This window comes from Typopeltis vanoorti, chromosome 2 (genome assembly GCF_054136105.1).
Source record: "Typopeltis vanoorti isolate ZY-2024b chromosome 2, IOZ_Tvanoo_1.0, whole genome shotgun sequence".
NCBI lineage: Eukaryota > Metazoa > Arthropoda > Arachnida > Uropygi > Thelyphonidae > Typopeltis > Typopeltis vanoorti.
In genome coordinates, this window is record NC_143550.1 from 16,038,873 (window position 1) to 16,054,453 (window position 15,581).

The following is a 15,581-nucleotide window of genomic DNA, read 5'->3' on the forward strand; positions in this document are numbered from 1 at the left end:
GAATTATAAGGCTGGTAATTATGACAAGCTCAGGAGACAGATTGGAGCTATAGCATGGAATGAGGAGTTGAGTGGTAAGGAAATAAATGCTGCATGGGAACTGACAAATAAATACATAACAGCATCAATATGTGAATGTATTCTTAAGGTCAAAAGGCTGAATAAGGTAGGTGTAAAATGGAAGAATGAGGGGCTTAAGTATGAAATCTAGAAGAAGGAGGTACTTTAAAGGCAATACAAGATGAATAATGTTAATAATCAGTTACGTGAAGAGTATAAAGAACAAGCCAGGGTCCAAAGGCGACTGACTAAGGTAGTTTCTGACCTCGGGAATGTCGAGTATGAGGAAAGATTGAAAAGATGTAATTTGCAGAGTCTAGTGGAGATATGATAGAGACCTACAAATTGGTAAGGGGTTGTTATAGGATCAATGGTGGAGAAGTTCTACAGAGAATAGTGGGAGATCAGGGGAGAACCAGAGGTCATCCCTGGAAACTGTATAAAGAGGGTGTGAGTAGGGGAGTGAGAGGCAGGTTTTTTTCGTGCAGAGTTGTGAATGATTGGAATGCCTTGCCTGAGAGTGTGTGGTGTCTGCAAGGAGTTTGAATGTGTTTAAGACCCGGTATGATGAGATGTGTGTGAGATAAAAGGCCCTCCTAGATGAGTCTTTGACTCCATGAGGTCTTGTTTAATAATAATAATAATAAAGCCAGGAGAGTGATTGGCAAATCAGGCAAAGAAAAACCCTAGAGAGTTTATCAGATATGTGGCAAGCAGAAGAAAGAATGGTTATGGTAAGATGAAGTTCATTGATGAAAATAGTAGAATGGTAACTGCAGAAACATTGTGTGAGGTATTCAGTGATCAATTTACAGGGGTGTTTCATCCTCATCAGGGTGGAATCATGAGGAACTTAAGTGTAGAGAACATAGGAGAGGATGGCTTAATTGTGAGTGAGCAGGAGGTATTTGGGGAAATAAATAACCTTGATGCCAATAAGAGGATAGGATTTGATGATATATCACCACACATCTTAAAGGGAATGTTCCAGGGAATTGGCAATCATGTTATAAGAGTCTTACAACAGCACAGGTTCCAACAGAGCAGAAAGAAGGTAAAATTGTTACAATGCATACAGGTAACAAGGCTGTGGCTTCAAATTATAGGCCAATCTGTATCTGGAGTTGTGATAAAGTTACTAGAGAGATTGGTGAGAGCAGGATAGAAATGGTTTGATAACAGCAGTATTCAATGTGGTTATCAGCATGAGTTTGTTAAAGGGAAATCATATTTTACTAACTTACTTATGTACCATAACCAGGTAACAAATACCTCAGACAGGGGAGATGCATATACAGTGGTGTACTTGGATTTTGCAAACGCTTTTGATAGATTGCTGCCAAGCTGTTAAATTAATTAAAACAGTTGGACGAGTAAATGGCTGTCAGATACGAGGTAAGTCCAAAAGTATCTGGCCTGAGATACAAAATTCATGCCAGCTTTAAAACTCCATGGGTGATAGATAGCACCATCTATGGGGTGGGGAGTAGTGTACCAGTTTCAACTCTCTACCTATGTCATTCAGTTCGAGGCACTCGTTTGACTAATACATGGCATGATAAATGGCTGTAACGTTAAAAATTGAGTACCGTGCCGTGATCAAGTTTTCACCAAAGAAGGGCTTTCTCCAAGTACTATCAAACAGCAATTGGATAGTGTTTATGGAGAAGCTTCTTCGTCATATTCCAACATGAAGAAATGGACTAAACAGTTTCACCTAGGAAAAGAGAGAGAGAGCATTGAAGATGATCCTCGTGATGGTCGGCCTATGGAAGTGATGACCGAGAAAAATGTCTCTCTTGTTGAGGAGGAACTGCTCAATAACAGATGGCTGAAGCTCAAAGAAATCTCAACTTATAAGTCGAGATTTCTTTGATAAGTCGGGGTGGACGAGATAAGTCCACCCTGACGTATCTCTTCAATTCAGAAGGAGCATCATGTGACCTGTTCTCACAAGTTTTTAGAGTTTTGCCAGGGGAATCAGAGAGAAGTGGTGGAATCCATTGTCACCGGAAATGAAACCATGATCCTTTATTATGATCATCTTTCCAAAAGGGAATCCATGGAGTGGTGCAAACCAGGTGAAGCACCACTGAGAAAACCCAAGGTCACTCAGTCTACCAAGAAGATCATGGCAACAATCTTTGGGGATTGCCAGAGCATTCTCTGGATTGACTTCAAGGAAAAGAATGCCACCATGAATGCAGAATATTATGCTTCACTCCCACAAATTGCATGATGCCATAAAGAATAAGAGAGGAGGAATACTGAGTCATGGTGTTTGCCTGCTTCATGGCAGTCCATATGGCTACTGTTGTGAATGCTGTAGTGAAGGACTGTGGCTTCCAAGAGATTGAACACCCACCCTACAGCTCAGATCTAGCACTCAGTGACTAGTACTACTTCTCAAATCTAAAGAAAGACCTTTAAGGAAGAAAATTTGCAAATGACAATGAGATGAAAGATGCAGTTTTAGGCCATTTTGCAGACAAAAGTACAGACTATTTTTTCAAGGGTATAGAAATTTTAATTCAAAGATGTGAAAACTGTGTTGAAATAAAGGGGGATAATGTTGAAAAGTGACACAGTTGTTTTCTTTCTATTATCTCTAAAAGTTAGTAAAGCCAAAACTTACCTCATAGGTATCAGAAAGTTGTATATGGGGAGGTGCAGTATCCCAAAAGAGAAAGGTCACTAGTGGTGTACTACAGGGTTCAGTTTTGGGATGATTGTTGCTTAATTTGTATATTAATGATATTGGGATGGGTTTAAATAGTGATATGCAGCAGTTTGCAGATGATGCAAAATTGGGGAGAGCAATGCAGAGTCAAGCAGATGTTATGGACTTGAATAGATTGCAGAGATGGGCAAGTAAGTCGAACTATCAGTTCAATGTTGCAAAGTGTAAGGTTCTGAAATTTGGTAAGCAACAATGAAATGGACTTGGTGGGGAAAGTTTAAAGAAGGTAGATGAGATGAGAGATCTGGAAGTGGTGGTCAAGGATCTGAAATTCAGGGGCCATGAACAATGCACAAGTTGTGAAGACGTCACATCAGATAATGGCAACGATGCAGAGGACCCTGACATGCTGAAATAAAGAGGTTATAATGCCATTCTATAAGGCCGTGATCAGGCCTCATATGGATAATTGTCCACAGATTTGGTCGCCAAGATTTTATGGTGACGAGAATATGTTGGAAAGGGTCCAGAGAAGGGTCATAAAGGTGGTCAGTGGTCTTTGGAATTACAAGGACAGATTAAGAGTAGGCTGTAAGTCAGCCTCTGCTCTTAGAGAATACAGAGAAAAATGTAGAGAAAGTGTAGTGCAGTGTATAACTAAACAAAAGTCATGGGAAGACTTTGGTTAGAACATAGGGAAAAAAATCAGAAAGTTTGCAAAATATTCTCTAAGCTATTGAGAATGCTTAGAAATGGAGAAAAGAGTACTGTAAAAGGAATCAGAGACGATAATGGTGACATGAAAATTGAAGATAAAGATAATATATATGTCTGGAGTAATTACTTTGAAAGACTTTCTAAATGAAATGAGCAGTGTCAGCACGATGGTAGGAAACTAATAAACAGGAATGCAGTCAGGAATATATATCCATACTTAAAGTAGATAAAGTAATCAAAACCCTGAAATGTGAAATGCAGGTGAAGTAAATGAAATTTGGCCAGAAATGCTCAAATATGGAGGTATAAAAGTTTTACAGTAGTAGCTGCATTGCACAATTCAGAAGACCTGGTCAGAGGGTCGAATTCCAGATGATTGGAGCAGAGCTCTCATACTACTAATCTATAAAAAGAAAAAGAAAAAGGAATGCGAGAACTACAGAGGTATTTCCCTACTGAGTGTTCTTGGTAAGATTTATGCAAGAAGGCTTGAGAAACAGATAAGAAAAACTGTGGAAGGGAAACTTGGTGAAGAACAAGCAGGATTCAATCCAAATAGAGGTTGTCAGGATCAGATTTTCACTTTAAGAGAAATAGTTGAGAAATCTTGGGAATATAACAAGGAGTTGTATTTAAGTTTTGTTCATCAGGAAAAAGTATAAAAGGTGCCAAAAAGAAAGCTCTGCAAAACACTACAGTTATATGGTGTAAATGGGATATTATATCAAGCAATACATAGTCTCCATTTAAGCTGTAAGTCAGCAGTTAGAAATGAAGAAGGTACAGGAAGATGGTTGGAAGTAAAATCAGGGGTGCAACAAGAGTGCACATTATCTCCACTGTTATCCGTTATTTACATGGATCACATTATGAAGGAAAGTTGTATGAAATCTGATATTAATATTGACGATGTTAATCTCAGCTCTTTACTTTATATAGATAATGTTATACTTGAGAATAAATCTAACTCAAGTTTGCAGGATTCCATGACTAAATTGAATAACTTTTGTAATAAATTTGGTATGAAAATCAGCAATAAAAAGACAAAGACAATGAAAATGCACAGAAACATTGAAAACATCAACTGTATCCTCAATGGTGAACCCGTAGAACAAATAAAACATTTCAGCTATATTTAAGCAAAATTTTAGTGAAGATGGTAAATATGGAAATAGGCAGTAGAATTAGTAATGCTGGTATGGTAGGAAGTCAGCTGAATTAATTTATATGAAATAAGAAATGAATTAGTCAAAATACTAAATTAGCTGTAAAAAAGATGGCATATTCAAACCATATTTAAATTATGGATCTCAGAGCTGGGTTAGAAATAATACACTTGATCAAAGACTAAATACATCTGATTTGAGAGTTCTGAGAAAGATTAGTGGAATGAACAGATAGCATCATGTCAGTATCACATTAAAAATGAGGATATTAGGAAAGAACGTCATTGTTAACATTCAGAAATGTGTTAGTTCAGCTAATCTCAAGTTGTATGGTCAGTTAAACAGAATGGGAGAGGAAATATTAACAAAATAAGTCTTCTTTGCCAGGTTGGCAGGAAAAAAGACCCAGAGGAAAACCAAGTTGTAGATGGATTGATACAATAAAAAGCACTTTAAAAGACAGAAATGTAAGATCAGAAATATTGAAATCTTTACAGATAACAGATTAATTGGAGGAAAATTGTTGATCGGAAGTTAGTAATGGTAACTTTTCATGTAGTACTATCGTAATTATCCTCTATACCCCCCCATAGGGTACATACCAGGAATTTAATGTTAATGATGATGATGAACATCATCTGCTGAAAGGGCTAAGATTTACATCTCCAATTTAGATATTATTCTCAATACTGCTTTCCTTCATAATGTGATCAATATAGATGATGAATAACAGTGGAGATAATGTACACCCTTGTTGCTCACCTGACTTAACATCAGACCATCCTGTACCTCCTTCAATTCTAACTGCTGGTTTACAAATCAAATAGAGACTATGTATTCCTTGATACACTATCTGATCAAAAGTATCCGGACACCCCTCTGTAATTCATAAACTAATGTCTAGATGTCACTATGACCTCACTTACTGTTATAAATGGAGGCAGGGAGCTGTGTTGTTCAGTGAAGTACGATCAGAATGGGTAGGTCAAGGGAGCTCAGTGACTTCGAACGTAGACTAGTTATTGGTAGCCACATCAGTAAGAAATCTGTCAGAGACATTTCAACTCTCCTCAAGTTGCCCAAGTCATCAGTTGGTGACGTGATCGTGAAGGCACAACCACAACAAAACCACGGTTGGGTAAGCCACGTTTAATGACAGACAGGGACCATCGTGCATTGAAGATGGTTCGTGGAAATCGTCAGACACCGAGTGAAACAATCACCTGGGAGTTCTACAGTGCTACTAACTGTCCAGCCAGCACCATGATTGTGCGTCAAGAGTTAAGAAGAATGGGGTTCTATGGTCAAGCAGCTGCCCATAAACCAAACATTTCTCCTGAGAACACTAAGCACCGTCTGCAGTGGTATAAAGAGTGATGCCACTGGACAGTGGACAATTGGAAACGTGTGATTTGGAGTGATGAATCACACTTTACCATGTGGCAGTCCAATGGGAGAGTCTGGTGAATGCCTGGAAAACAATTCTGCAAGCGTGTATAGCACCAACAGTGAAATTTGGAGAAGGTTGGGTTACAGTGGAGGGTCACAGAATGGACTTGGCCCCCTCATAACACTACACAGAAATCTAAATGCAGAAAGGTACAAGACAATTTGACCTGTTGCGTACTGTCTATGGTAGAAGATCAATTCGGTGATGACTACTGTCTGTATCAGCATGTAGCATATGACAATGCTACCTGCCATAAAGCACGGTCTGAGAGAAAATGGTTTGTGGACAATAATATTCCAGAAATGGGTTGGCCGGCTGCCCAGAGCCCTAACCTGAATCCCATAGAACACCTTTGGGATGAATTAGAACAATGACTTTGCTCCAGACCCTAATGACCCTTAATGACCCATATCATGAACTTCTCTGGCTATAGCTCTTCAAGAAGAACGGGCTACCATTTTTCCAGAGATGTTCTGACACCTGGTAGAAAGTCTTCCCAGCAGAGTTAGAGCTGTTATAGAAGTAAAGGGTGTACTGACCCCATATTAATGTCTACTACTGGAAAGTGTGTTACAGGGAAAGTCTGTTTACAGTTTCGAGTAAGCGTCTGGCTACTTTTGATCAGACAGTGTATAATGTCCCATTCACACTGCATAACTAAAGCATTTTGAACAGCTTTTCCTTGACACCTTGTCATATGCCTTTTCCAGATCTACAAAACTTAAATACAAATTCTTGTTATATTCCCATGATTTTTCAACTATTTATCTTAAGTGAAAATCTGATCCTGAGAACCTCTGTTTGGCCTAAACCCAGCTTGTTCTTCTCCAAGCTACTCCTCCACAATTTTTCTTAGCTGTTTCTCAAGAATATTTGCATAAATCTTATCAGGAATGCTCAATAAAAAAATTCCTCTGTAATTCTCCCATTCAGCTTTATTCCCTTTTTTATAGATGGGTGCTAAACTCCAAGCATCTGGAATTCAACCTGCTGACCAGGCCTTCTGAATTATGCAGTGTAGCTACTGTAAAACTTTTATAGCTTCATATTTTAGGATTTCTGGTCAAATATCATCTACTCCAGCTGCCTTTCCACATTTCATGTTTGTGATAGCTATTTCTACTTCAAGTACAGATATATATTCCAGATGGCATTCTTGTTGAATGTTTCTACCATCATGCTGTCATCACTACTCGTTTCATTTAGCAATCTTGTAAAGTAATTACTCCATACATCAAGAATATCTTTATCCTCAGTTTTCATGTCTGCTTTATCATTTCTAATTCCTTTTACAGTACTCTTTCCTCCATTTCTGAGTTTTTTCAATAACCTATTCTGGAAAATATTTTACCACCTTCCTGATATTTATTCTGGATGTTCTTATCCAAATTTTCTGATGACTTTTATTTAGTTAATTTTACACAATGCTTTGCTTTCTTACATTTTTCTCTGTATTCCCTAAGAGCACAAGCTGACTTATTTGCCAGGAACTTTCAGTATGCTTTTTCTTTTCTTTGACTGCTTCTTTAACTTCCTGGATCTACCATGGTGTTCTGGCTGAATCAATCAGTTTTCTTTAGGGTTTGCAACTGAATCTCCAAGGTTTGGTTCTTGTTTTCTATCTCATTCAGCTTTTCTTGAATAATGTTGTGTATTTGAGTCTGCAGTTCATATCTGATAGCTGATCAAACTTTGGTTCGTTTTAAAACTTTCTTACGCATTCTTTTTTTCAATATGAAATTCAATTTTATCCTGCTCAACACTAAACAGTGATCACTTCCTATTTCAAGTCATCTGTATACTCTATACGTTTGTGTCCTGAACCAGTGGGAAAACATCTCTGTCAACAATAATATAGTCACTGAGACTTTTCTTATGTAGCTCCCAGATTCTCAGCTGTAGTGGGAAAATCAATACAAGGCATAAAGGAAGTTGTGGAATGAAGGGTATATTGCAATTTATGTATACTAATGCCAACACTATTAAATAAAAGGAGTTTTGGGCATTGCTTATATCAACTTGGACAAAAGTTATAGATATTAGCAAAATCTGGTCAACTAAATATGATATAGTCACAGGGATAGAATGCAAGAGGTATAGCATTTAGAGTATTTAAAGAGAGAGAAGAGAAAAGGGGAGTGGTTTTGCTAATGATAGTCCAGCAGGACTGTCAGCTATCTCAGCAGAAGGACAAGGAAAGCAATTCAATTGAGGCTATCTGGTGTGAGAGAAAGCCCAACATAATGAATTATATAGATGGTTGCTGGTATAGGCCAGAGAGTATAAGAGAGAATGCCGATTTGCTATCTGCAAATTAGCTGTACTGGAAAATTAGCACAATGAATATGGGATGAGTAATTGTTATGGGGGACTTGTTCAAGTCAACCATAATAATTACTTATAGTAAGGATATAGGCTGACATAGAATGAATAGTCATAGAAACGAAATTGAATTCATACAGTAACTGCAAACAACCGTAACTGAGATAATTACCTGAGACAACATATAATGGAGAAGACTCAAGGTTTGCGTGCTGGATCTGGTCACTCATCAGAGAAGTTAGCAGTAACCACTGTAACTATTCTGCCTCCACTTGGGAGAAGCAATAATGTGGTCTTCACTTGGGAAAATGACAGACATGTAGAATTTTCTGTTAAGAAGGGTATATGTAGAATTATAAAGCTGATGATTATCACAAAATGAATACTCAGCTTAGAACAGTACCATGGCTTAAAAAATTCAAAGGGAAAGATGTTAGAAGGGTATGGTAAATAGTTAAGCAGTATTTCAAGAAAGCATTATTAGACAGGAAAGCCAGAATCTGAGAATAAATCAAATAGGAAGATGGATGAGCAACAGTATCACTAAGCAGAGGATGCAGAAAATGGAAAAAGTTCTGGAGGATATATAAAGAGAAAGGCGATCAGCAACCTCATGAACAGTACAAAGCACATGCAAGATGGTTGACCTGTGTGGTAAGGAAGATCAAAGCTGATTATGAGAAGAAGCTAACTGATGAGCCAAAAGGAAACTCCAAAGAGCTCTTTCACTATGTTGTAAGTAAAAGGAAGAATGACTTTAATGATCATTGATGGTAGGGAGGTAACAGAAGCAACAAAACAGTTGAATTACTGAGTGATCATTTTGCAAGAGGGTAACATCCAAGTGGAGATACTGCAGTGCCAAATGATGAGAAGAGACAGATAAAGTGGAGGTGCTTACAATATTGCAGAACCTTAATGCAAACAAAGCCATGGGGATCAAATGGCATATCAGCTCGTGTATTAGGAGACAATGAAAGGGAATTGGTACCTCCTCTGACCAAGCTATTTAATTTAAGTCTCAGTTGGGGACAGCTGCCAAGGATGTGGAAACAGGGGAAAACAGTTCCCCTGTACAAAGGAGGTTCTGAAACAGAAGTAGCAAATCATAGGTCAGTCAATATCTCAGGAGTGGAGATAGTGGTTAAGATATTGAAGAAGTTAGTAAAAGACAATATTCAAGACTATGCTGACAAGAATATGATACTTATACATAGGGGAAAACATTACTTGCCTTAGTATATGCTTGGTTTTTATAATAAATTGACAATGGAGATGGTAAGGAAAATGGCTACTCGGTGATGCTGCTGGAATTTGTGAGGACATTTGATAGGATTCAACATAAAACTCTGTTGCATAAATTGGAGTAAATGGGAATGGATATGAAACTGGTGATTTGGATTAGAGGATAGTTGATGGACTGATATCAAAGAATAGTTTATGGAGGAGTTGAGTCCAGGCAGATGACTACTTGTCCCACGGGGCTCAGCACTTCATCCTATGTTGTTTAATTTGTACATTAATGATATAGGAAATTATTTCAGATGAAATATTCATGTTTGCTGATGATGCAAAGCTAGAAAGAGATACAGATGAAGATGATATATTGATCTTGCAAGATGATTTGATTAGACAATGTGGGCAAAGGCCAAGTGTAAGATCATACAGGACCATTTGGAATGAAGAAATCACAAGCTGTGTACTATCCTCATTATAATAAACTGCAGAAAATTCATAAAGGTTAGGATTTGGGGATGAAGAGAGAGAGAGAGTTGAAGTTTAGAGGGCATATTGCAAAAGTAACCAAAACAGTACATCAGATTATGTGGTTGTTGAACACAAAGAAAGTTATTAGGGAGGTTATTATTTCCCTTTATAAGCTTTGATAAGGACACATCTGGTTGTCTGAATTCCATGGAAATGAAAAAGTAGGCAGAGAAGATCCAGAGGCAAGTAACCAAAATTTTGACAAGTCAATGGAATACTCCCTGTGAGAAGACTGAAGTTCTGTGCACTTCAAAAATTAGCTGAATCAGTGAAAAGGAGGGGGCAGCAATGATAAAAATGTATAAGTTAATAAAGGAATTTTATTTTGGTAAATTATGGAGACTACAACCATGTTAGGAATAATTACTTTAATTTCCCGATGTTTCAACCTTCATATTATGGTGATCACATGGAGTATACAAACATATATACAAAGACAAGCTATATTACATTTCAAACACTATGCCAAAGTGACAATGAATTGATGAATTGTTATTTTACTGGCCTGACCTCTAGTGGAAAAAGAAAACAACATCAATGCTATATCCTATTTATAACTTCATCAGAGAACAAATTCATAGAAATACTTTTAATACAGAAAAGTGGTGGCCTAATCAATAATTTAACACAAGTGTTTGTTATATTAAAGTAAGATCCTAGATTATGACAGTTCTAATTATAATTAACTCTTAGACCAAAAGGTTACGTGGGTAGAATATATGCCATCCGTATTCTTAGATTTTTAGACCACCATTATTGTTACATTAGGGTGGTTGATAAGAATTTCACAGGCCTCTTTAAATTTATACTCATACAATGTTTAGGTATGATATAAACGACAGGTACTATTGTTTACATCTCTACACACCTCTACAATTCTATGTAGAGTATTCAGGAAATGATCATAAAGGCCAGATTTACCGTAGTTATTAAATTTAATGGCCATTAAAGTTATTTTTTCAGATAGGAATTGTGTATCCTGTTTCATCTATATAGGACAAATTACAGGTGCAATGAATACAGTATACTCCAGGGTCGGCCAATGGAGGAAGAGGATCCTTGAATGAGTTGAATAAATTGTTTAATTTTGCAGGCAGTTTAATGGTGGCATTCAAGTTGTATTTCTGTAGTATTCTCTTTACTCAAATGAATAATTTACCAAACTGAATGCTGATCACCGTGTAACACTAAAGGAAAAGGGTTTTAGGACTAAGACTGAAGACTTTCTTTCCAAAACTTGGTAGGAAGGGAAAGAAAAAGAGGTCACCCGTGGGAATTGTATAAGAATGCCAGGACCAGATTTTTCTTGGAGAGTGAATGGATGGAATGGGTTGATAGATAGTTTTCAGTGATTCATTGGTGAATGAGTTCAAGGAGAGATATGATACATATTGTGTGAAAATTGGACAGAATAGGATCTCTGTCCCACAATGAATCTTTGACTCCATGGAGATGCTCATATAATAATAATAATTTTTTTTTTTTTTTGCGTGCGCTTTATGTGTGGTTCCTGCCAATCCTCTGTAGTGTTCTGTCATCAATGTACAATTTCACCAGTTGTTTAATGAATATATAGAAGCCCTTGGTTTACACCGGTTCACAATAACGCCAGTTGCCTGTGCATGCTTTCTTACTGTAGTGTGGTTGACTGAGAAATGATACTAGCAGCCACTCTAGTGTTTGAGTGTTTACCGAGCTACTATGACATATATGTATCAAACCTAGTTTTAATGTTGAATCTACCTAATTGTTCTATTTAATTTTTTTTATGTGCATACATATTTAAATTGATAAAGTACGTAATTACATACCATGTCTGGTAATAGAAGTGCAGAAAAATTAGCAGAACTTGGTGTTAAGAAGGCACAGAAATTAATCACTCTTGAAAAGTAGATGGAGATGATTCGAAGAATGGGAGATGGGCAAAAACGTGCTAATGTCTGTAGAAGTATGAACTTACCTCTATCGACTGTTACTACAATTATGAAAAATGCAGATAGAATAAAACAGTCTGTGCAACAATCTATGGCTGTACTAAATGCAAACCATGTAAGTTATAGCAGGGGTAAACTTCATGAAAAAAATGGAAAAATTATTATCATTATGGGTGGATGACTTGAATCAGAAAAACACTCCTCTGGCGCAGGCTGTTATAACTGAGAAAGCAAAAACAATTTTTTGAGGATCTTAAAAAGACAGATGGAGGCAAAGAAACATTTTTAGGAAGCAAAAGTTAGTTCATGAGATTTAAGTCTCGAAGTAAGTGCCACAGTGTTAAATTATGTGGTGAGGCAGCAAATGCAGATGTTGCGGCAGCGGCTGCTTTTCCTAAAGAATTTCAAGACTGTATAGAACAAGGAAGTTATCCTCCTGATCTCATTTTTAATGTTAATGAGACTGAGCTCTACTGGAAAAAATTGCCATCACGCACCTTCATTTCCTGTGAAGAACGTTACTCTACAGGTTTTAAAGCTGCAAAAGATAAACTTACGCTTTTGTTGGGTGCAAATGTCTCCAGAACTTTGAAGCTTAAAACAATGTTGGTGTACCATTCACAGACACCACGTGCCTTCAAGGGTCTAAAAGTCATGCTGCCAGTCTATTGGAAATGGAACAAGAAAGCTTGGGTTACACAAGACATTTTTATAGATTGGTACACAAGTTATTTTTGTCCTACCATGCTTCACTTCTGTAAAGAAAATGATTTGCCAGCCAAGGCATTGCTTCTCTTGGATAATGCCCCTGGACATCCTCAAAACCTTGGTGAAGTAAGAACACCATTGGATGTCAAGGTTGTTTACATGTCCCCAAACACAACATCGCTTTTGCAACCGATAGATCAGGGGATTATATCAATCTTCAAAGCCTATTACCTCTGTATAACATTTATGGAAATGGTAAGAGTCTTGGACACCTCAGGAAAAACTATTTAAGACTGTTGGCGGTCATTCGATATTTTGAAGGGCATTAACAACACCGAGGCAGCTTGGAACGACGTGTCAGCAGAGTGTTTAAAAGGAGCATGGCGAAAACTTCTTCCAGCATTTGTGCACGACTTCGAGGAATTAGAGCAAGAGGAGAATGTTATTGAAGATGTTACCAAGCTTGCGAGAGGTAGGATTGTACGATATTACAGCTGAAGATGTGACAGAAGTCTTAGAGAGCCATGATAAACCGCTTTCCAATGAAGACTTAAAAGAATTAGCCGAACAATTAAGTCAACATCCAAAGGAGGAGAAAGAAAATGAAGAAGGTCCTCTGAGAGATATGAAAATGGCCAATTTACAGCATATCCTTGCAAGCATAGAGACATTGACTGCGATTGGGAGCGGAGTTCGAATGTAAAAAGGAGTGTAATCACATCTATTCAACCTTACACTGAACTCCTTAAAGAAAGAAAAAGAAAATCTAGGCAATTAACACTGGATACTTTTTTAAAAAAATGCAGGTGATCCGAAACCAGGAACTTCAACATAGAAATATGTAATATCTTTTCGAAGTTTCATATATTTTGTATATAATTTTGTTTTGTTTTCGTCATTAATAATTTTATTTTAACAAATATATATGTATGTATATCAAACAAATAGAGGGAACAGCCATGGAGGTTCACCACTCTCCCCACCCTTGACCTTTGAAGAAAAAGCCTTAGCCTCTGCCCCAAACCAACCATATGGCTTCGCTACGTTGATGATGTGTTTGCTATTTGGCCACATGGCTCTGATACACTCCTCTCCTTCTTAACACACTTAAACATCCAACACCCCAGAATCAAGTTCACCCTGGAAAAAGAGGAAAAACAACAGCCTCCCTTTCCTAGACACACTAGTCACCGGCCAGCCTGATGGAACCTTGGTTTTCTCAGTTTATAGAAAACCCACCCATACAGGCAGGTACATTCACCAACAATTCCCCCCCCACACACACACACACAACAATATACAGTGGTGAAAACACTATCCAACAGGGCTAAACTAATCTGTTCTAATGACATGGTCCTAAACACTGAACTAAATCACATCCTCAACACTTTCTCAGCCAATGGCTACCCCCACCCCAAAAAAAAAATCCAAAACATATTGAAACCTACAAACCACAAACCCCTCCACAACAAGGATTACTCTAAATCCATCACCATTCCCTACATCCGAGGCACCTCGGAAAAAATTACCAAAATTTTACAAAAACATGACCTCACCTCCTGTTACAGGCCTTACAGAAAATTGGCATCCCTTATCCACTCCACCAAAGACCAACCACTTCCCCTAGACCTACCTGGTGTATACCAGGTCCCTTGCAGTTGTAAACTGTTGTACTTTGGCCAAATAGGCAGGACAGCGAATATCAGAATTTCTGAACACAAGGACTACATCCGGTTTCACAAATACAGCCATTCTGGTCTTGCAGACCATGCTCTGGATACACGCCACAGAATACGGTGGAAGAAAGCTACAGTAATACACCGTAGCAAATACAAATTCGAAAGACTATTTATGGAATCAGCCTCAGTCCTAAGAAACTGTCCAAACCTCAACAAATTTGGTTGTATGAGACTGCCCCAAATTTGGAAGGCTTACATCAGTAGACCTTCAGCACAATGGCCAAGAACACCTACTTAGCCCGTTAGAGGGTACCATCAGGACTTTTAGGAGAACAATAGCTTCATCACTTCATTCTCAGTTACTGTGTTGTAGTGCTTACGTGCACGTGCCTTTTTTGTACGTTCCTTTTGAAGATGGCAACGTGATGTTGCCGAAATATCGGAAATATTTATTAAAGTGCAATTTAATTTATATTCGTATCTACGTTGTCAATTCCTTAAGTGATTTAGTAACGCATAACCAACATATAAGCCTGTCTACGAGAATATATATATATGTATTATCAAAGCTTTAAATATAATAATGTTACACATACTTCATGTGCATATTTTTTGACTGAGCAGAATGTAACTTCATACCTCCCATTAAAATTGGGTTCATTTTACGCCGATTCAGTTTACACCTGTTTTTTCAGGAACGGAACTGAGGCGTAAACCGAGGGCTGCCTGTATTTAATAAATTATAGTTTCCTTTAGATGTGTGAATCCATTATTTAAAAATTAATGTAATGCAAAATTTTCTGACATTTCCTTAGTTCTGTTTCCAGAAAAAAAGAAAATTTCAAGGCTTCCTGATTAACCAATTATTTTAGTCCCACTCAGACCCACAGTCAACTGCATAGGGAGGGTTTTATCTAACTCTTAGTACATTCATTTAGTATATTGTATTAAAAATATATTATAAAATATAAACACACACACACACACACACACACATATATATATATTTATATTCTATTTCCATCATTCTTGTAATCTCACATCGTACTGAAAGTTATCTACACATATACTGTAGAGCAGCGCTTCCCAAACTGTGGG

At 37.5% G+C, this 15,581-nt stretch overlaps 1 protein-coding gene across 4 annotated transcripts in view; it reads right to left on the reverse strand.

The window, feature by feature from the left end:
- Oseg1 (intraflagellar transport protein Oseg1) overlaps nucleotides 1-15,581 on the reverse strand; it is a 796,421-nt gene that overhangs the window by 684,886 nt on the left and 95,954 nt on the right. The window lies entirely within an intron of this gene.